General features: G+C 29.7%; 1 long non-coding RNA gene across 1 annotated transcript in view; it reads right to left on the bottom strand.

The window, feature by feature from the left end:
- The window catches only part of LOC145314423 (uncharacterized), a 73044-nt gene extending 53283 nt beyond the window's left edge, over positions 1 to 19761 (bottom strand). The window contains exon 1 of the long non-coding RNA XR_013877767.1: positions 19717 to 19761. This is a non-coding gene — a long non-coding RNA (uncharacterized LOC145314423). The remainder of the gene's footprint in view (positions 1 to 19716) is intronic.
- Between the last annotated feature and the right edge of the window lie 206 nt (positions 19762 to 19967).

Here is a 19967-nt window from a genome sequence, read left to right as displayed (position 1 = left end):
AAAAGTTCCGAATTGGCAATAACTGATTCCTAATCCCAGAGACATAAATACCTTTACTTTAGTGCTAAATAATGTAATTAATATTGGTAGTTATGTATAAACATATAGAATTAGGCTTAGGTACACTAATTAACTAGGAAACCTTTACTCTAGTGCTAAGTAATATAATTAGCATTAGTAGTTCTGTATAAACATATAGAATTAGGCCTAGGTACACTAATCAACTAGTAAATCTTTACTCTAGTGCTAAATAATATAATTAATATTAGTAGTTATGTATAAACATATAGAATTAGGCCTAGGTACACTAATCAACTAGAAAACTTTTACTCTAGTGCTAAATAATATAATTAATATTAGTAGTTATGTATAAACATATAGAATTAGGCCTAGGTACACTAATCAACTAGTAAACCTTTACTCTAGTGCTAAATAATATAATTAATATTAGTAGTTATGTATAAACATATAGAATTAGGCCTAGGTACACTAATCAACTAGAAAACTTTTACTCTAGTGCTAAATAATATAATTAGTATTAGTAGTTATGTATAAACATATAGAATTAGGCCTAGGTACACTAATCAACTAGTAAACCTTTACTCTAGTGCTAAATAATATAATTAGTATTAGTAGTTATGTATAAACATATAGAATTAGGCCTAGGTTCACTAATCAACTAGTAAACCTTTACTCTAGTGCTAAATAATATAATTAGTATTAGTAGTTATGTATAAACATATAGAATTAGGCCTAGGTACACTAATCAACTAGGAAACCTTTCACAAGTGTATCAATAAGTGCAAAAAAATAAAAATGCCCCAAAAGGCTTGTTAATCAATGTCAATTTTGAAGTAAAATTGCTTAATTCTATTTATAAATAGTTAAGTTTTTTTTTAATTCTGAAGCTTAAGATTTCAATAACTGCAAGACTGATTATATTCTATTTTTGGGGAGTCTTTATGTAAGTCTCGGATGGTTTTAGGTTATTTCAACTTTAGAACTTAGCCTTGAGATGGTTTAAGGCTTTTTTTCTGTCCCTTTCTTACCCACTTTAATGTAGAGCCCCTAGATGCTAGAGGCGCAACTAGTGTATAATATTGACTTCCTTTTAAAGTTTTCATAGTTTTTATATCAATTCTAATTGACCAACATGACGATTTAATCCATTTCTTACGAACAGATACACTCTAAATGCAGAAAAGCTTTTCTATTAATTAAATAATAATTTCACATGACAAAGGATAACCCTTTCAAAATTGAAATTCCAAACTAATTGGAGGCCATATTGAAAGAGAAAGGTCAATTAGATAGGCCTAACTAAATTTAGGATATAATTTGGTTTTTCATTCCTACAAAGAAAGGATTAGTAATTGGTGGAACAATCAAATATTTAAATTTTTAAATTTTAAGATTATTGACATAAAAGTCTACACATTTAGTATGTATAATTTATGTTTGAAAATAGAGAGAATATTTCAATGTTTCATGTATATATTAGATTGATAGTTTGTTTCTACTATTTGGTGGGGGGGGGGGGGGGGGGTGAGGGGACATTCGACTGTAAATTATATAAGTTTTATAAAGTTCGATGACTAAAACTTTTAAAAATATCTTGATTTGTATACAAGCAGTATCCAGACATAATTAGTAATTTTCATAAACAGAAGGGGTAATTTGATGTTTCAATAAATTTTTTGTCCATTGTCTTATCCCTTCAGATCCCTGAATCTTTATAGATAGAATACTAATATTTTTTCTTTATAATAATAGACACCTATAATTACACAAAAAGCTATTCTAAAAATGAGATAATAACTATATCATTTGATTAAACAAAAAAGGACTAAACATTTTATTTATTATAAGTTAGATTAGAACAAATCTATTTGTACTTAATTGAAAAATTATTGGTTTTTGTCTAATTTCAAATCATAGTGAATAGTTAGGAAAAAACCTCTAGGAAACGTTGTCGTTTAGGATCGGGTCCAGGGTCGTTCTGTCACAGTTTAATCATATTTAATCACAGGTTTTAGAAGGCTGGGATTATAAAGTTCTTTAGGAGTTTTTATATTTTTTGGACAAGTCTCTAGTTTCTGGAAATGCAGCCACAGTGCAAATTAAAGATAAACAAGGATAATTACATCCACCATAATAAATTGTTTTCATAGGGTATAGCAAAATATTGCTTTTCTTAAGTTTTTTTAGTCTTGATCTCTTTTTTACAAAGATTGATTTTTATAAACACTACGGGTTAAGCTCCTAGCTTTTAGGTGCTCTGTATTCGAAGGATCAGAGAGGGGCTAGACAAGAAGCTTTAAACCATCCCAAGACTTAAATCTGATATTAAAAATAGCCTAAAACCATGACAGGGCCTATGTAAAGTTCACCTAAAATAGAGAACCCAATCAGTTCAGTAGTTATTGAGATTGCAAGCTTAAAAAACTGACTACTTTATGCAATAGGATTTCAAATGATGTCTTTAATGTTAGCTGTGCATTTTTTGGCTGGCTAACATATAGTTTCTTAGGCAAATTACTATAAAATTGTTTTAATGTTTCATTGATTAAGAGCATTAATTGTATTCATATAAAAGTATTAATTATTTTTAAATACTTAATTAATGCAATAAGGTTAGGAACTAGTTTTAAAATGATCATGATACTAATAGTTTTCTTAAACTCTAACAAGGTTAAAAACGTACAAAAAATCATCACACCCAAAAATTTCAGACGTACAGTCTAACCATAAAAAAAGCATCAATTGAACTGTAAAAATATTTAATCTTATTAAAAATTTAAGTTTAGTTTAACACTTGAACTGAATAGGACCATTTTTCAAGGTTTTTAGGAAAGGATCAAACAATGATATATTCTTATATAAAAGTATTAGGATGTCGGTGTGTCTATCTGGATTCTCGCAAACAGCTGGACCGAAAATTAACCCTCCTCCTTATTTAAAGTGCTCCTAGAAGTCTCAACGGGCGCAGCTGCAAATATTTATGCATTTAAAAGGGTAGGACGTCTTTCAGTATATCTGTTTGCTAAGATCTTGATAAACAAAAATCTTTATATTGGTTAACAGTAGAATTTATTTGACTAAACCTAAGATTTTCCCCTGGATGCAATTGTTGCAAACATTATCATGTCATTAAAATTTTACTTTTTAAACCCATGTCGTTTATCTATAAACTAACATTTATCAAAAACTTATTTTATAGTTTTTTTACTTTATAGGCAGCATTAAAGTTTTCATGGACAATGCAGTGCAGAGGGTACAAAGTATCTCAAAAAAAATGTGACGTCATAAAAATGAGAGATGAGGAGAGGAGAAGTGGGAGAGAATACCTCTAAAAAAGAGATGGAAAATCCCTAATTTTTATGACGTCACATGGCTGATTTTTTGAGACACTTTGTCCCCTCCCCTATTAGAAATTTATGTATACGTTAATTAAATATTGACATCAAAATACCATGACCCAAAACTGATTCCAACAATTTTACAATCCTTATAATAAAGTAATAGGATGTCTGTCTGTACCGAAGGATCTTGCTAACCACTGAACCGATAGGATTCTCCTTTACAGGGTAGCTTCTCATATGGTACAACCACCCTCCCAAGAGAAATCGCCCCTTAAAAAAAATTCCCCCCTCCCAATTTTTTTTTATCTTAAATCTGAAATAAATGGTTATCAAATTCAACTCCCCCCCCCCTAAAAAGCCCCTAGAGGCCTCTAAGGGCGTAGCCGCTAGTTATATACATATTTTACTATGCTTCCTCTGTACTAAATGATCCTAGTTTAATCTAATGATCAGATAAAACACTGAGTGAAATCTAATATACGCTAAACATTCTACCCTTAGGCCTATCATAGATTATTTTAATATAATAAAATAGGTGTTTATTCATTTACACACATGCATCAAATTATTAATTATTTATTACAAAACATAAACTGGCCTTTATTAATTTTAATTATTCCCAAATATTCGCTTAAAATTGCGATTTTTTACGAATAAGAAACTGTATTGTGATGTGATAATATACGGAATTGAATGAACACCAATGAAGGGAACCAAGATAGGTTTTATTATAAAAAATTCAATCACCAGTCGAAATTGAGACTAAAAATATTGGGCAAAATCCCATAAAATTTCATATATTAACCTAAGAGTTAGTGTTACCTTAGCCTTAGACTTAGGAAATCCTAACCTATGACAATTTACCCAATCACCTTTCTTTTGTTAGTTTACAACATGACGCTACATTACCAGAATAGCGTTATTTGTTATTACTTTTAAATAAGCTCTTTATTTTGGATAAAGGGCTTTCTTTGATTTACATAAGCCCTTGAAATAGTAACTACAAATGTTATTTTCAATTTAGATAAAAATGTAAAATATCTTTTTTAGACAATCCCTCTCTACCTCTGAAATTAATATTGATGATAGGCCAATTTAAAGTTTATGTTTCTCCCTATAATTGAATTTAAATGCTATGGAAAATTCACTTCCTTGTCAAAATTTATAATGTCCAGTGATCTAAAGGAATAAGGCAATGGACGATAAATGATGTACGTACAACCCCAATGATGTTAAACAAAATAACACATTCGATAGATTAAAATTATTGGTTAAAATATTCTATATTGCTATTTTAAAACAATGAATCAAGATTTAATTAAAGTAAACATATTTTGGGTATAGTCCCTTTCATAACATCGCACCTTATGGGGCGATTCTTCGTATTTTTCACAGTAGCTTTTCTCCTATTTCTAGCCCCTGCGGGGGGCTCTAACCCTGCGGGGCCAATTACCTAACCCTGTGGGGCAATCACCTAAAATAACCTATAAAAAGCCATTTTAAAAATACAATGCATCGCCCCAGAAGGGGCGATGTTACGAAAGGGACTATTCCCCATATTTTTTTGTAACATAATTTTTAAAATATAATATTTAATAATCTACTTTTTTTTTTATTCAAATGATTTCATCAAAAGAAATCCAAATTTGTTTTTCCCTCTTTTTTTTCTGTTTGAAAACTCCCACGGCCAATTGAAATATGGGACCGGTCTATTAGAAACCAATTCAGATATGGGACCGGTCTATTAGAAACCAATTCAGATATGGGACCGGTCTATTAGAAACCAATTCAGATGCATAATTTCTATCCTTTATTTTATACAATTTATCCGGAATAAATGTTTTGTAAATATCACATGTTTACTTACAAAATATTTAGGAGCTTCGTTAATTATTTTTTTTTGCCATTTATGTTTTTATGGAGAGGTGATAGGATTTAGAGAGTTTTAGGGATTTTTTCCTTCCAATTTTTAAACACTTGCACCTACAAATACCACTTAGTTCAAAATTATTTTTAAGACAAATTAAATACCATAATGCAAGCCTATTACAAGATTTAATTAAATAATTCCCAAAGAACTAATGGTGCTTTCCTTCAAAGTGACTGTCAAACCATATAAGCCTCTTTAAAAAAGGAAGGGAGGGAGGGGGGGAGGTTTCCATTTGTCTAATCCCCATACTTGCGTTGCTCTAAACCTGTGGAACTACCCAGTAACAATATAACCTTACCTAACCTTATAAAGTAAAAAACAACCCCCCCCCCTTATTTTGATTAAATAAAAATAAGGGAGAGGGGGAGATCTCTGTTCAACATTGCACTTTAAGAGAAAACGCCGATCTAACTTTGACCTTATCAACTCTTTCCTTTATCTCTGTAATTGTATTCCATCTATAAATTAAGTTTCATTTCACGTTTAGTCTTTGATCACTTTAGATTAGAGTCCGGTGCTACCTAAATTAATCAAAACTCAATTTAAAACATAGGATAGGAGAGGGTCCTGTATTCAGAATAAATGTATAGAAGTTCACATGAATCTGATGTTGTATATACCCTATGTTGACACCTCACTCAATATAAGTAGGCAACTTATAAATGTTGAAGAGGGCTAAATAAAAGTCTAAGTATATTGATTTATTAAAAGTTTGCACAGGGTCCACGAGGTGGGTACATACAATTATTCAACCCCTTCCCCCTCTATTGTTTTATTTTAATGTAAAATATGAACACTAACAATCTTATTTTCCCTGTTCATACTATTTGTTTTTGAGAATTCTTATCCCAAAAAATGATAGCATGTTTAGGATGCATTATATTAAGGTCACTGGGACACTTTAAAGTTTTCTGGTCAAATAGAATATTGGATTTATTATTACTTGGATAATACACCAGCTTTATATGTTTTCTAATAAAGTGAAACACGTAGCTGTCTAAAGTAACGATCCCCTCCCTCCAGCCCCTTTGCCCAATCCCCTCTCCTACTGCTAGATGAACGAACTGACGAATAAATGACAATAAATAAATAGCAACCAAAGATTTCGAAAATTTTTCCCCTGTCAAATTATCCACGTATATTCTAAATCAATTAATAAATTGACAATATACACATTGATTATTATTAATGAAAAAGTAGATAGATAATTCTGACACTGCTTAGTTATTGGTATCATTTTGTTAGACTCTTCAAAAGTTTCTTACAAGAAAAGAACTGATAATTGATTAATTAGTGAAATTGGAGAACTGATAGTTTATCATAAGAAAATTCGAATAAAAATGTTTTAATTTTAAACAAGTGAATTAATAATTCTGTGATTATAATGAAAGCTTTGCAAAGACATTAGCCAGGTTCAATGTTTTTCAAGCAGGTTCAAAGAAATAGTCAACCGAAGATGATTAAAGTCCCTCCACAGATTATGACGCCATACGATAGAATAGCCAATGAGAGGCCAGTATAAACTGTTATTGAACAATGGTAAAATTTATGCTGGCCTCTCATTGGTTATTTTATCGTATGACGTCATAATCTGTTGAGGGACTTTAATCATCTTCAGTCAACCTCAAAACTATGATTCACATTTGAAGTTTTTTTTTAAAGATAAACTTTATGTAAGTTCTACTTTTATTTATGTACTATGCATTATATCAAAGTTTTATGTCTATTGCTCTATGTCCAAATATAATTTGATTAGGATATCCTTTTCATCTCATTTACATAACCAGGTAGAAAAAAATTGAGGATTTTTAGAGAAAGATTGATATGAAATTTGCACCTAATTTACTTGTCAGAAGAAATTTATTGTATTTCAGAATTGGGGCGAAAAAATATGCTCTATAGTGCAGTTATACATTATATTTCTTCATTCAAAACCTTTTGGAAATCAAAACATTACAGGTTCACGTAACTTTTCATAAACGCAAACCCACGTAAAAATAAGTAAAAAATGATTAATTCAGTTATAACTTAAAATTTCAAAATAATATATTTTTATGTTGATATTTACTTAAGTGTCGTTAAGAGAAACCTAACAAAACACAGTTATATAAGAAGAATAGAATGTATCTAATTAAGTAAAATTTTTATCAGGAAACAAAATCTTGGAAATGGATTTATTATTACTTGGATCTTACACCAGATTTTCATATTCTTAAATAAATAGGAACTTGAAGCGGGCTAAGATAACGATTCATCTCTCCCACCACCTATAACCTATCCCCACACCTATTCTTAATGAACAAACTGACTAATAAACGAATTCTATGTTAGCAAGATAAATTGACAACAAATATTTCCCTGTCATGATATCCACGTATATTCTACATACATTTCTGGGAAGGACTCTTATGTAAGCTTATAAAGGTCAACTTTTTTACTGGTAGAAAAATTTCTCTAAAAAACACTTATACAACTTAAACAAGAAGTAAAATGTACATATATAGAATTAAATCAATTATATTTAAGTTATATTAAAGTTTATACTAAAGATGATATATTTTAATAAATAAATCAAAAAATTGTTTAAAGTTTAAATTTCATCAAACAGAATTCTGCTATAGGCCTTTCTATATTTCTATAGTTTACTTACTAATTTTCATTTCAAAATAATATTATTGGATTTTTATAAAACTATACATAAATTGGTTTGTTTCTTTGCTTATTATTCAATTTTCACCTCCATTAAATATCCCCTGGACTAGAGGATAAAAACAAGCAAAAGCAGGGAAACCTAATTTTATAGAAAAGCAAAAAACTGTTAACCTTGTATTTATATTATGTAAAGTTGTCATTCTACATTCTTATGAATATTAAACCAAGATAAAATCATATCAATATTTTCTTGTTAGGCTAATGGGCTTAAGAGGTTTAACCCTAGGAAAATTTTACAAAGGTCATTGTCAACAGTATTAGAAATTTAGTAAGTTATAAATATATTTTTATGTTTGTTATATATTTTTAATAGATTTAACTATTTGATACTTATGCTATATTAATAAACTAGATACACAACAACAGGACTAGTAAGATACTCCCATAAAAAGTAGAGACTAATTGGTTAAGTATCTGTTGTGACTTTTTAATTCAGACAGATAAACTTACAGAAAAAGATTAAATTGCTTTATTATGTTGCAGAACAAGGACGTCCAATTGTGATAAATATTTTTCAATTTTAACCATCCCTTCCTCCTCCCTCCTACATAAAAATATTACATTCTGCTTGTGGTTGAATATGACACCCTCATCGGCTTTGATTTATAATTTTATTAAAAACATAAAAATGGAGGTGATATTAGACCTCTATAGTTTTTAAAATCTATGTCTAAATGATTTTTTTGTTTTTTTATTAAGTATTCAAACAAAATTATTTAACAATTGGTTCTAACGTCATTGCAACCTTGTTAGATATCACAATCAAAAGCAAGTCAAGGCGGAATTTCAACAGTTACATCTTATAATCAAATAAACCCAGAAATTGCATTAAATGAAGTGAATAAAAAAGAATAAAAAGAATTTTGACTTCTGTGAATCGGATCTCATTTAAAATATAAACTAGGGTGTGCAATGCATCTCACGAGGGTGTTTTAAAATTAAATTATGTTTTCTGTTTGTCATTTAATATCTCTGAAATAACTGAAACCTACTATTTTTTTTTTGTTTTGAAGAAAGCTTCATATTGGTACTTATGACCTTAACTAAAAAAACAATTAGATTCCCAGCCCTCCTTCCTCCCAATAAATAATTTAATATAATCAAGTAGTTAATTTAATTCATAAAAATAATCAAATAATGTTTTTGTCCGAGCAATATTGAATCTGTTTATTATCAAATGTTTTTGTAAGCATCCTGTAATGACATAAAGGAAGCTACGGCTTTTCTTTGAATCAGTTTTTTTTTCTGATTGGTTAGCAAGGTTCATGGTTACTACAATTCATAGTTTAATATTTTGTACAATTTTTATCTACCATGCATGAATGCACAATAAAGATCAGTTGGTTGATTTCAAAATTACTATGAAAAATTACTCCTTATGCTTTTTGGAATCATTGGAGGAAAAGTTTCGACCCTGAAGGTTAGGACTCAAGGATTAATTAAAGTGTCCGAAGTTTTCGAAGTAACGAATGAGAGATCGTGATTAAAAAAACTTTGGTTACCATCCCTCCCTGGATTTTAGTAAATTGTTTGTGTGTTGATTTAGTTTGTTCTCGGAAGCTTTCAACTATTTTATTCTAACCAGAACCTTTTTCTATTTCTTTGTGCAACAAGTTTTTTTTTTGCTAATAAAGCTACTCTATAATCAATTTGCAAGCTTAAACATATAGTTTTATCATTTAATTGGGTAGGTGTAGTTTTTTTACCTTCTTAATAATACATATATTCTTTTTATTTGTTAATTAAAAAAGATTTGAAAGGATTGAATTTTTCAGTGTGGCTTCGAAACAGATTAATATCCGCTGGATTAGAACCGATTCTTAGCCATACTGAATAATCATATAAAGCATTTTATTACAGACAATTTTCCATGAATATTAAAATAAATATGATAATAGTTATTTCTCGCATCGTATTATAAACGGCTTTCCGCGGATATAAAATGTACAATTATAAGATTAAAACCAGTTTTTTTAGCCCCAAAATGTCGAATGAATACGAGAAAATTAATACCGTTTTTTTTAAATCGGAACTTCGCTACTCGGGACAAAAAAACATTTTCATTTTCCATTTTAATATCCACAGAAAGTGTATATAATACGATGCGATAAATACCTATTTATTAATGCTTTGCCTCTTATGGATTTTTACATTCTCTTTAACTGAGTCAACCTTTTTCCTATTTACTAAAAGAAAAAAGGTCGAATGCGGGGTCTTATATTTGCGCTGTCTGTCTTAGTTTGTATGTGTTTGTCTGTCTGTTTTTTTTTGTCTGTCCGTCTGTCTGTCTCTCTGTCTGTGGTGTTAGACGGAAATTGTGGTCTCCGTGGAACTTTTTGGGCAGCTCAACAGATAAAATTTCTCACACAATAAAAACTAGATTACAAGGGACTCTCTAACACTTTCATTTTTATTTTTTTTAAATTACAGTGAAAGCTTTGCTATCTAAAAATAATTAAATGAGCTTAAGTTTAACCAAATTTAATCACGAAGAAGGTTTTCTGCCTAAGGCTAAATTTCTCAATAACTACTGATCAGATTGGGGTCTCTATTTCAGGTAGGGTTGGGCCGGATACTTTTTTGGCCGATAACCGGATACCGGATATTCGGCTGATTTCAAACGCCGGATATCCGGTAACCGGCCGGATATCCGGCCAACGCCGGATATCCGGCAAATATCCGGTTATCCGGCCAAATTACCGGATAACCGGCCAAATTACCAGATATTAAAGTAGTAAAAAAAAAAATTTCTTCAGAAATCTTATATAAATTTACATAAAGTTAAACTTATTCAGAAAAAATGTTCTTCTAGCTTCAATAATAAGAAAATTATAGCCATTTAAGATTTCAAAAAGCAGAGATTTTTGGTGTAAAGTATAAAAAATTATAGAGCCGGATATCCGGCCGGATAGTTTCAATATCCGGTATCCGGCCGGATATTGAAAATGGCCGGATATCCGGCCCAACCCTAATTTCAGGTAAACTTATATGGGTCCTGTGATGGTTTTAGGCTTTTTTCTTATTTTCAGATTTGAGTCTTGGTATGGTTTTAAGATGTTCTCAATCCATTCGAATACAGAGCCCCTCGATACTAATAGCGAATCCACTAGTTTATCTAATAACAATAATCAATATAAACTGCATGCATATAATCGACAATTTTGATAAATATAACAGAATATAAGAGTTTCCTTTCACACTGTTGTGTACCTTCTTTTTATTGTCTGAAATTTTAAAATGTTCTTGATTTTTTTGTATGTGTTGTTCAATCAACATTCAGTCACAATAGCATATGTGACAAATCTTCAAAAACTTTTGGTTTCTAGAAGGTTAGGTTAAGATTTTCAAAAAAGATCATTGTATAATGTATATATACAAACATAAGAATTAGTATCTTGTATTTCAATAATAACTTATGTTATTTGAAAAAATGTTATAAGGTCATCTTTAGTAAAGTTTATTAGATTAAGATATAATGGAATGGTCACTAAGATTTTTGGTTTAGTTGAGATTTCAGGCTTTTTTGTAAGTTTATTTTTAATATTTCAAAAAGATTAAATCATTAAGGTTCCCAAAGAATTATAATCACGCTCTTTCATTCGCTGTCTTAAAACATTTAGTAATCTGATAAAGCTTGAGTGGTTTGTTAAAAGTAAGAGTATCCATACTTTTCAACAACCAATAACTTTAATCTACAGAAGGGTAAATTTTACTAATCTATTTTGTACTAGAGTTGGCTCGATATAATTATCTCCCTATTGGCTAGTTTTCTATATGCATATCTATTTCTCAATAAATCTATTTTCCTCACCCGGCATTACTATCTAAAAGAAAGTAAATATTTAATAATCTAAATGATTTTAAAAAGATTTTTTAAATTATATTTTTTTCTTTACATTACCATCACCAAAGGGTTAATGATGATGATTACAATTTTAGTTTAATATTTGAACACACAAAGTGTCGCCACAATCGAATTCTTTTAAAATAGAGTTTTCTTAAATTTATTATATTATAAATCTAAATTTTCTTTTTTATGATTAGAAATTAAATACATTGATATAAGGTAAATAGCAACATGAAATTAAAAAAAGGAATTTATTTTTAATAAAGTAAAATAATGGGTCTTATCGTTCTGGGCAATGAGAGTTTATTATGGATTATTGGAGCACTATGAGTTTTAAACAAATATTCCTTGGAAAACTTGAGCTCGTTTATAGACATTTATTTCCTATATAGATCTGACATGGATCTTGAAGCAATTAAGCAGGCCGTTTTGTACATGTTAAAAATTGGAAGATTTCATTAAATAAAAGTTATCGCAAATATACTTAGTAAATAATAATTTATCGTCCATTGTCTTATCCCTCAAAATCCCTGGCAGTATTGAAAGTGAAAACGGGTAGATTTATGTTAATGAATTTCAAATGACGGTTTCACTTCCTGAGAAAATTAGTTAATAGTTCCAAAATAACAAACAAAATAACTTTTTCAAAGTTTAAAAAGCTTTAATTATTCATCAGTAATGAAGCTACTTTATAGATAAAGTTGTCCATCTGTCTATCAGTGCAAAGTATTCGTCTGTCTATCACTTAAGAAGCGTTAGAAAATTTTACCTACCGTCCAAACAAGACTCTATACAATAAGTACATTATTCAGGCTGATTTTAAAAATTCCCAGTTTAGTGATTTTAGATCTAAAACTGAAACCAATTTCTGATAATATTAAAATTGCAATTAAACAAGGATGCAAAACATCCATAAGCAGCGAAGATCAGAAAAAATCTATGCATGAAATCTATATAACAAATGCTCCTTAATTAGCAAACCCCAAAAGAATCCTCAAGGGCTTCCCAAATAGAACCCGAAATTATTTAAGAAGTAAAAATTGTTTTCTTTTGATGCTCAATAGTCAGAGACATACACAAAAAATACGTTTGCCGTGTGTATCTCATTCTTAAAAATCAGTCAAGTAAATCCCCCATAGTGTAATGGACGGACAGACAGCCCTTGCAAGTAAAAAAGTGCACCAAACCAATGATTACCTAAATTTTTTCTGATAGTTTTTGTTCTTATCTGTTGAAAATCAATTTAATCCTTATGAGCGCGTCTATTAATCATTGGATCCAAAATTGCAGAGCTCTACTAAACAATGTTCAGATCAAATTCCATTAAGAAAATAGATCAATATTCGGAAAATCTATAAAACGAACTCTTCAAACAAGCTTTGAGGTCTTTTTTAACTTTGAAACTAATTTAATCTAGCGCTATCACAAAAAAGTCGGGAATAGTCCTTTTCGTAACACCGCCCCATAAAGGGGGGTTCGTCGTATTTTTAAAATAAATTTTTATAATTTATTTATGGGACTATACCCAAAAAAGTCCATTATCTTGAAAAAATATACGGGGTAATTTTTTGTTTGTTTGTTTTATACTTTATGCCAGGTAATTTTTTTGTTTGTTTGTTTTATACTTTAGGTCAGGTTTTTAAGAAAGCACTTATTATCCAAAAAGGAACTTCAGTGATAAGAGATATTTTTTTCTTTCTTAAGTCATTAAAAAAGTTAATAGAATTAGCTCATTTAACTCTCCATAATACAATAGAATTAAAGCCATTATTATTTATGAATAGAATAATCTATTTATTTGACATTTAAGATAAATTAAATCTAAGTTTTCAGGGATAAGACAATGGATGATAAATCACCCTAACTTACTTCTTATAAACATGTTTGAAATTGTGATTTCATGAGATATGATTAGAAGATCATTTAATTTTCCATTGTTCCCTCTCTCCTTGATAAAATACCTAATATGATGATTTCAGGGGGAAATTCATATTTAAAATGATTTTGTCTAAATATGGTATATTGATATAAATATACATATAAGATATATAATATAATATATAATATATAGATTAATACCATATACCACACCTTCGTGAATGTCTTAAAATACAAAAAAAGTTAAAGAGGACATTTTTTATCATAGAAAAATTAAGATTATTTGGGCGAACAAAAAAGATCAGAAATAAATAGTTTTCTGTAGCCACTAGTGGCTTCACCCCCAAGAAATTCGGGGCTATGTATTCGAAGGGAGGGGGGGGGGGGCGGGGGGTTAAAATAGTTATTAAATTTTATTTTGATATCTTTAAAAATATTTTTGGCTAAACCCATATGCAAATTTATTTATAAAATGTACATTAATTCAAACAAGAACAAAATTATCATGATCTATAAAATGATTTTATTTTTTATTAAAGATTTTCCTTTAATATGTTGTTCTCTTTTCCCTTGTAACATTGCATGTGTGCAATTTATACCATACAATTTTAGGACTTACAGACAAAGGTCGGGAAATCAAATTAATTAAACTAATTATCTGGTGGGTGTTATTTTTAATAATAGCCCTGGGCGATAGAACAACACATTACAGTTTGACGATGTTCTTTGGTCTATAGACGTAGTTCAAGATGACTTAACAACTTCTATGCTATACGTCGGATAACCTAAAGACTAAGAATAGATATGTAAGGTAGCTTGGCAACAAAAAGCAGGTTTTCGGCAGCTGCGAGTCAGCCGCCTGTAAGCCTCAGGGAAAAAACCTCTTAGGAATTCTAAAATGATCTGAAAGTCTATACCGAAATATGGCAATCCCTCTTTTCAAAAAAAATTTTATTGTTTCCTCACGGATTTAAATTTGAGGCTTAGTCGCGGCTAACGCGCGGCTGCCGAGCCCTGACAAAAAGTATGAAAATTAATGTGTGTGAAAATGAAAGTGTGAAAGTTGTTTCTGTTTAATTAAGCGCCAAAATTTTTAGGCAGGTGAAATATCACCTCCGCTAAGAGTCTGTTTTTCGAAGCTTTTTATAGTTCCTTTAAAAAATGATGTCATACTGACCTACCATTTGTCATAGCTCCTATATGATATGAGCGCAGCGGCTAGTATTTTATAAAGTAGTAAGCATTTTTGTTTCTCATTTAAGATATAGCATTTTAGGGAAGCACAAGCTGGCCATCTCAATTTAGTTCAATAACTTCACACGATTTTTTGCTACTTTATTTTTTGAGCTAATATATAAAAATTTCCAACTATTTCATTTTGTTGAAAGACATAGTAATAGCACACCTTTTTAGGCATAGGGGCTCTTGTTTTTAGAAATTAGAAAAAAATACAATGATGACATTTTTCATTACAGCGAATCTCTGGATTATACACTTGAAAAGAAGGTTGGAATATTTTACTGTTATTTAATGGCAATTATAAATTGACTTAGATATATTTTATTAATAACTGCTCAGAATCCAATCAATTTCTTCTGAATTTAATCTGGTTCGTAGCCGTGAAGATTAGATATAACTAGTAAGTGTTTATATTAGTTGTCCACGGAAACGTAATGAATTAAAGAAAAAATTTAATTTCTTGTTTGAATATAAAAGCATACTTATAAAATACATATTTACCTGACCGATTGGTATCATTATGATCTTATTAAAATGTGGTTGCGCTTAAATTATTTTAGACCATCTTCGGGTTTAAAGCTTTTAGGAAAATTAATGGTTAATTGAAACCTAATGCAAATTTAGAGGCGGCAATTGATTAAATTACAGAATGCAAAAAGGCTATATAATTAGATAAAATAAACTAAACTTGAAAAGTGTCCTTTTAAAACTAAGAAGGTTATGCATTATGACAACTGAGAGAATATCATCAGAAGCGAAGCTATTCTATAATAAGAGCATGTATGTCTATAACTTTATTACTCATATAATAGTATGGTCCTAATAACAACTCCATATTAAAGGTAAGCATCACATAGGTATCAGGATAGTTTTATACTATTTTTTTATTTGAGTTTTGGGGTGATTAGAGGATAAATTCTTCCCCCTCCCCTTCCTTTTTATTAGAAAGTCAATAGATGCTATGGGCGCAGCCACTAAAAATCTATATATTCTAAACATATCAAAATATTTTCTAATAAATTAGCACTAATGCTAAGCTTGCTATGGACAAAATTATCATTGTTTTTTATGTATCTTTGTATGAGATAAACTTAATATTCTTTGACATCAGTAGGTAATTAACTTCAAAATTTTAATTTCAACTACAAATATTAAAAGTAGTGAGTTGTACGTGTGTATATGTTGAACTTATTACTTCAAAAATTGGGAATAGTCCCTTTCGTAACATCGCCCCATGAGGGGCGATGCGTCGTATTTTTAAATGGCTTTTAATAGGTTATTTTAAGTTAGGTTAGGTTATATTAGGTTAGGTGATTGCCCCACAGGGTTAGGTAATCGCCCCGCAGGGTTAGAGCCCTCTGCAGGGGCTAGAAATAAGAGAAAAGCTACTGTGAAAAATACGAAGAATCGCCCCATAAAATACGAAGAATCGCCCCATAAGGGACTATACCCCAAAAATTTTATAAAAAGCTTAATATTGGTCTTGGGGGAGGTATAAGACTAATTTAGGGGGTTAAGTCACCCTCCCTAAGAGATATGTCTCCGGTAATCAAATACTCCTCCCCTAAAATATTATTTTAAGGTTAAATGTTTTTTTAAATAGAATATAGACACAGGACACAGGACACATATTTTCATTATAAAAGTATTTTTGTTTGCCTTATTCTATTCGTAAATGCCGACAAGACAATTAATTGATTGTTCATTTATTAGTGTCAATAAGGACATGGATTTCTTTAAATGGTATTGATTCACTTTTGTACGTATAGTTTTTAAATGGATATATCATAACTTGGATCTTACACCAAATTTTCATGTTCTCTAATAAAGTAAAATTCGCATCGACCTAAAATAACGTTAAAATAACGATCTGACCAATAAGTGAGTTCCATGTTAACAATCTAAATTGACGACAATTTTTTCCACTGTTATAATATCCACAGATATTCTAAATCCATTATCCTAGGAGTTTTTAATAAGAGAAAAGCAATGAGGACGGAATATATAACAATAATGAACATTTGCGATTAATTTGATGTAATACATAAGGAAATGCACACTCTTTAACTATTTAGATTCCTAAAATTCTTAATAAATTTATTTAAGGACAGAAAACAATAAAAATTTCGGTGCCTTAAATGGATTCTTAATCAATAAAAGTAAACACAAGGACAATAATGTACATGAGCTACGCAACGAAAAAACATAAGTTTATAGGGAGGAAATAGTAAGTAGAGATATGTAGTAAGTTTTAAAAACTCACTTATGTCTTTCTGTCCCTTATTATAACATATTTTAAGCAATCTATGTTTTTTTAAATTTTTTATCTTCTTTATATTTGTATCCTTATACTAAAGCTTGCCTCTAACTAAAAAATTGCAATTTTTAATAAAATGATTTAAAACTACAATAAAAACAAATAATAGGTATTTGCTTTAAAATCACGATCAAAATGATTTTTATTGGATGACATATGTTGTTATATATTTATGTTGCTTGTTTACTTTTAATCTACATACTTTATTGATTAATTTCTATACACCCTAGAGGATATGGGTGAAGCAATTAATTCATATATAAGCAGTTAATCCTGATACTAAAGTAACAGGTTGTATGTTTGTCCGTGTGTTTGAATGTTTGTACCGAAGGATCTCGCTAACCGCTGAACCGATATCATTCTCCTTTACAGGCTAGCTTGTCATAGTTCCTGGGAAGGTTTTTAACTATTTTCGGGAGGGTACCAACAACCTCCCGAGAGAAATCACAAAAAATATTTTCTTTTTTACGCAAGAAACTTCAACGCAACATTAAGAGGTATCGTAGAGACTTGAATGAACATCGGTAGGTATCGTAGAGTTTTGAATAAAAAAACAAACATTTAAAGTGCCACTAGAGGCCCCTATGGGGCGTAGCCGCTAGTTGAATAATATAGGAAGAAAAAGTACTGTATAGATTGTTTTTTTTGATAGTAGGTCAGTCATGTGTTTTAAGCCAGGGAAAATTGGCGATAATCTGATGTACACCCCAAATTAAGATAAATTACCCCTTTGTAGATAAAATATATTGGTAGAAAAGTTTGGACACTGTTAGTTTGTACCATCCAAGCAAATCAGGAACAAATAAAAAATGTAAAACTAAAATAGAACATTAAACATCAAATTGTTGATTTAAAAATTGATTGGAATCAATTTCTTTGCGGAAAAAATGTGTGGTTTTATTTTCAATTTACACATCAAATCCAAACCAATTTTTTATCTTAGACACAATGACAGAGAAAATCATTGGAATAAAATATTAAAAAATCAGGATGTTTCTGGTTTTTTTTATAACTCGAGCACAGAACCCACAAAAAAACTCTCCTTCCCCCTAAAATAATAAGGGGGAAATGGGGTAGGTTTTTTTTCATGTTTATTGTTACTTTAGGTTAGGTTAGGTTATATTTAGCACAGGGTAGTCAGGGTTAAATCACATAGGGTTTGGTTACCCGCAGGAGTGAGGTGTAAAGAAAAAATAACCCACTTCATTTCAATATGTCTTTAATAAAAGATGGAGGTTTTTAGCTTCTCGTTACTTTGAGGCAAAACATCTAAAATGGTCGTTTTACTGATTTCATACAACACATTTACTATTATTTTAAATGAAAATAACATGTTAGAATACTTATCTAACATCCTATTCAAATCTATTTTCAATTTTCTTGGCAAAACCCCGCAAATGTAATTTAGTTGGTCTGTTTATTTGAAAATAATGGGGCACACAATATTCAAATTTATCAATTTCGGACCTTTTGACGAAAGACCGATGGATCATATTTTAAATCACACCTATTTTATGCATTTCCTTATTGGCATGGCAATTCCTATTTGAAGAAAAAAACAATTTTGCCTTTTTAGGTTCAATGTGGTCGAATGGAAAAAAACTTTATTTACATCCCCAATGATGGTTAACAAAATTATCCCTTTTGTTGTTAAAATTATTACTTTTAAGGTTTGGATAATGTAGTTTAAGCTATTCAAATCAAGATTTGATATAAGTTTTAAGTTTTTAGCCTACAAATCAGATACTATTCATATGATGTACACTCTCTTAAATTCTTATTCTTTATTATTCTTCGTTGAAAAAATTAATCTTTGAAATTGAGTAACAACATTTGAAAACAACAAGTACCTATGGTTTTTGACTGGGAAAAATATGAGCCAAAAAGGTTTTTATATTTGAATTCAAATATTTTTTTTTATTACTTTACTTCTTTTCTGTTAAAGCTTAATATCTCAGAAACGAGAAAATACATACAGGTGTGATTTTTAGAGAATTTATCGTAACTTGGTTTTAAGCTAATGTCATAAAATACAACTTCTTAGTTGCAAATGCCTATTATTTATATAATTTTTTGTCTATTATTTTTTAAGAAAATTATTTTATTTAATCAATTTATCTTTTCATTAAATCAAATTCATTATTTCAACCCATTATTTAAGGGATATACCTAATCGTTTAAACGTTTAATTCTTTTTTTTAAATTTTAAGTTAGATTCATATATTATATTGGACATTAAAGCTAGTTACTTTATTTTAATTATCCTTTTTAATTTAAGGACACTCTTTATTAAGAAATTTATTTATACCTAAAATATTTATACATACAAACACATATTACACAATATATTAACCTTATACAAACCTGTAAAAATCACAAATATAAATCACAAAATACTTTACTTTATATTTTTATCTAAAGATTCACTCACCAAAAATTTGGTTCCATTTTGAATGATTGTCACTTTGCGACTGATTTTTTACTAACGCTCACGATAGCAACACACACACACAGTTTCGTGTAACACACGCACGCACACACACACACACACCGGACGCGAACAGTTGGATTGCAACAAACGCATGGGATGGCTATATCCCGGTAGATGCGTATTTATTGGCTTGCGATAATTTACATCTTTTTTTATTATTTACTTCAGGGTTTGTTTGAACTACCAAAAAA

This window comes from Acartia tonsa, chromosome 3, assembly GCF_053477335.1.
Source record: "Acartia tonsa isolate MP-2025a chromosome 3, ASM5347733v1, whole genome shotgun sequence".
Taxonomy (NCBI): Eukaryota; Metazoa; Arthropoda; class Copepoda; order Calanoida; family Acartiidae; genus Acartia; species Acartia tonsa.
The sequence above is the reverse complement of the archived record's forward strand: the minus strand, read 5'-3'. Positions and strand labels throughout refer to the sequence as shown.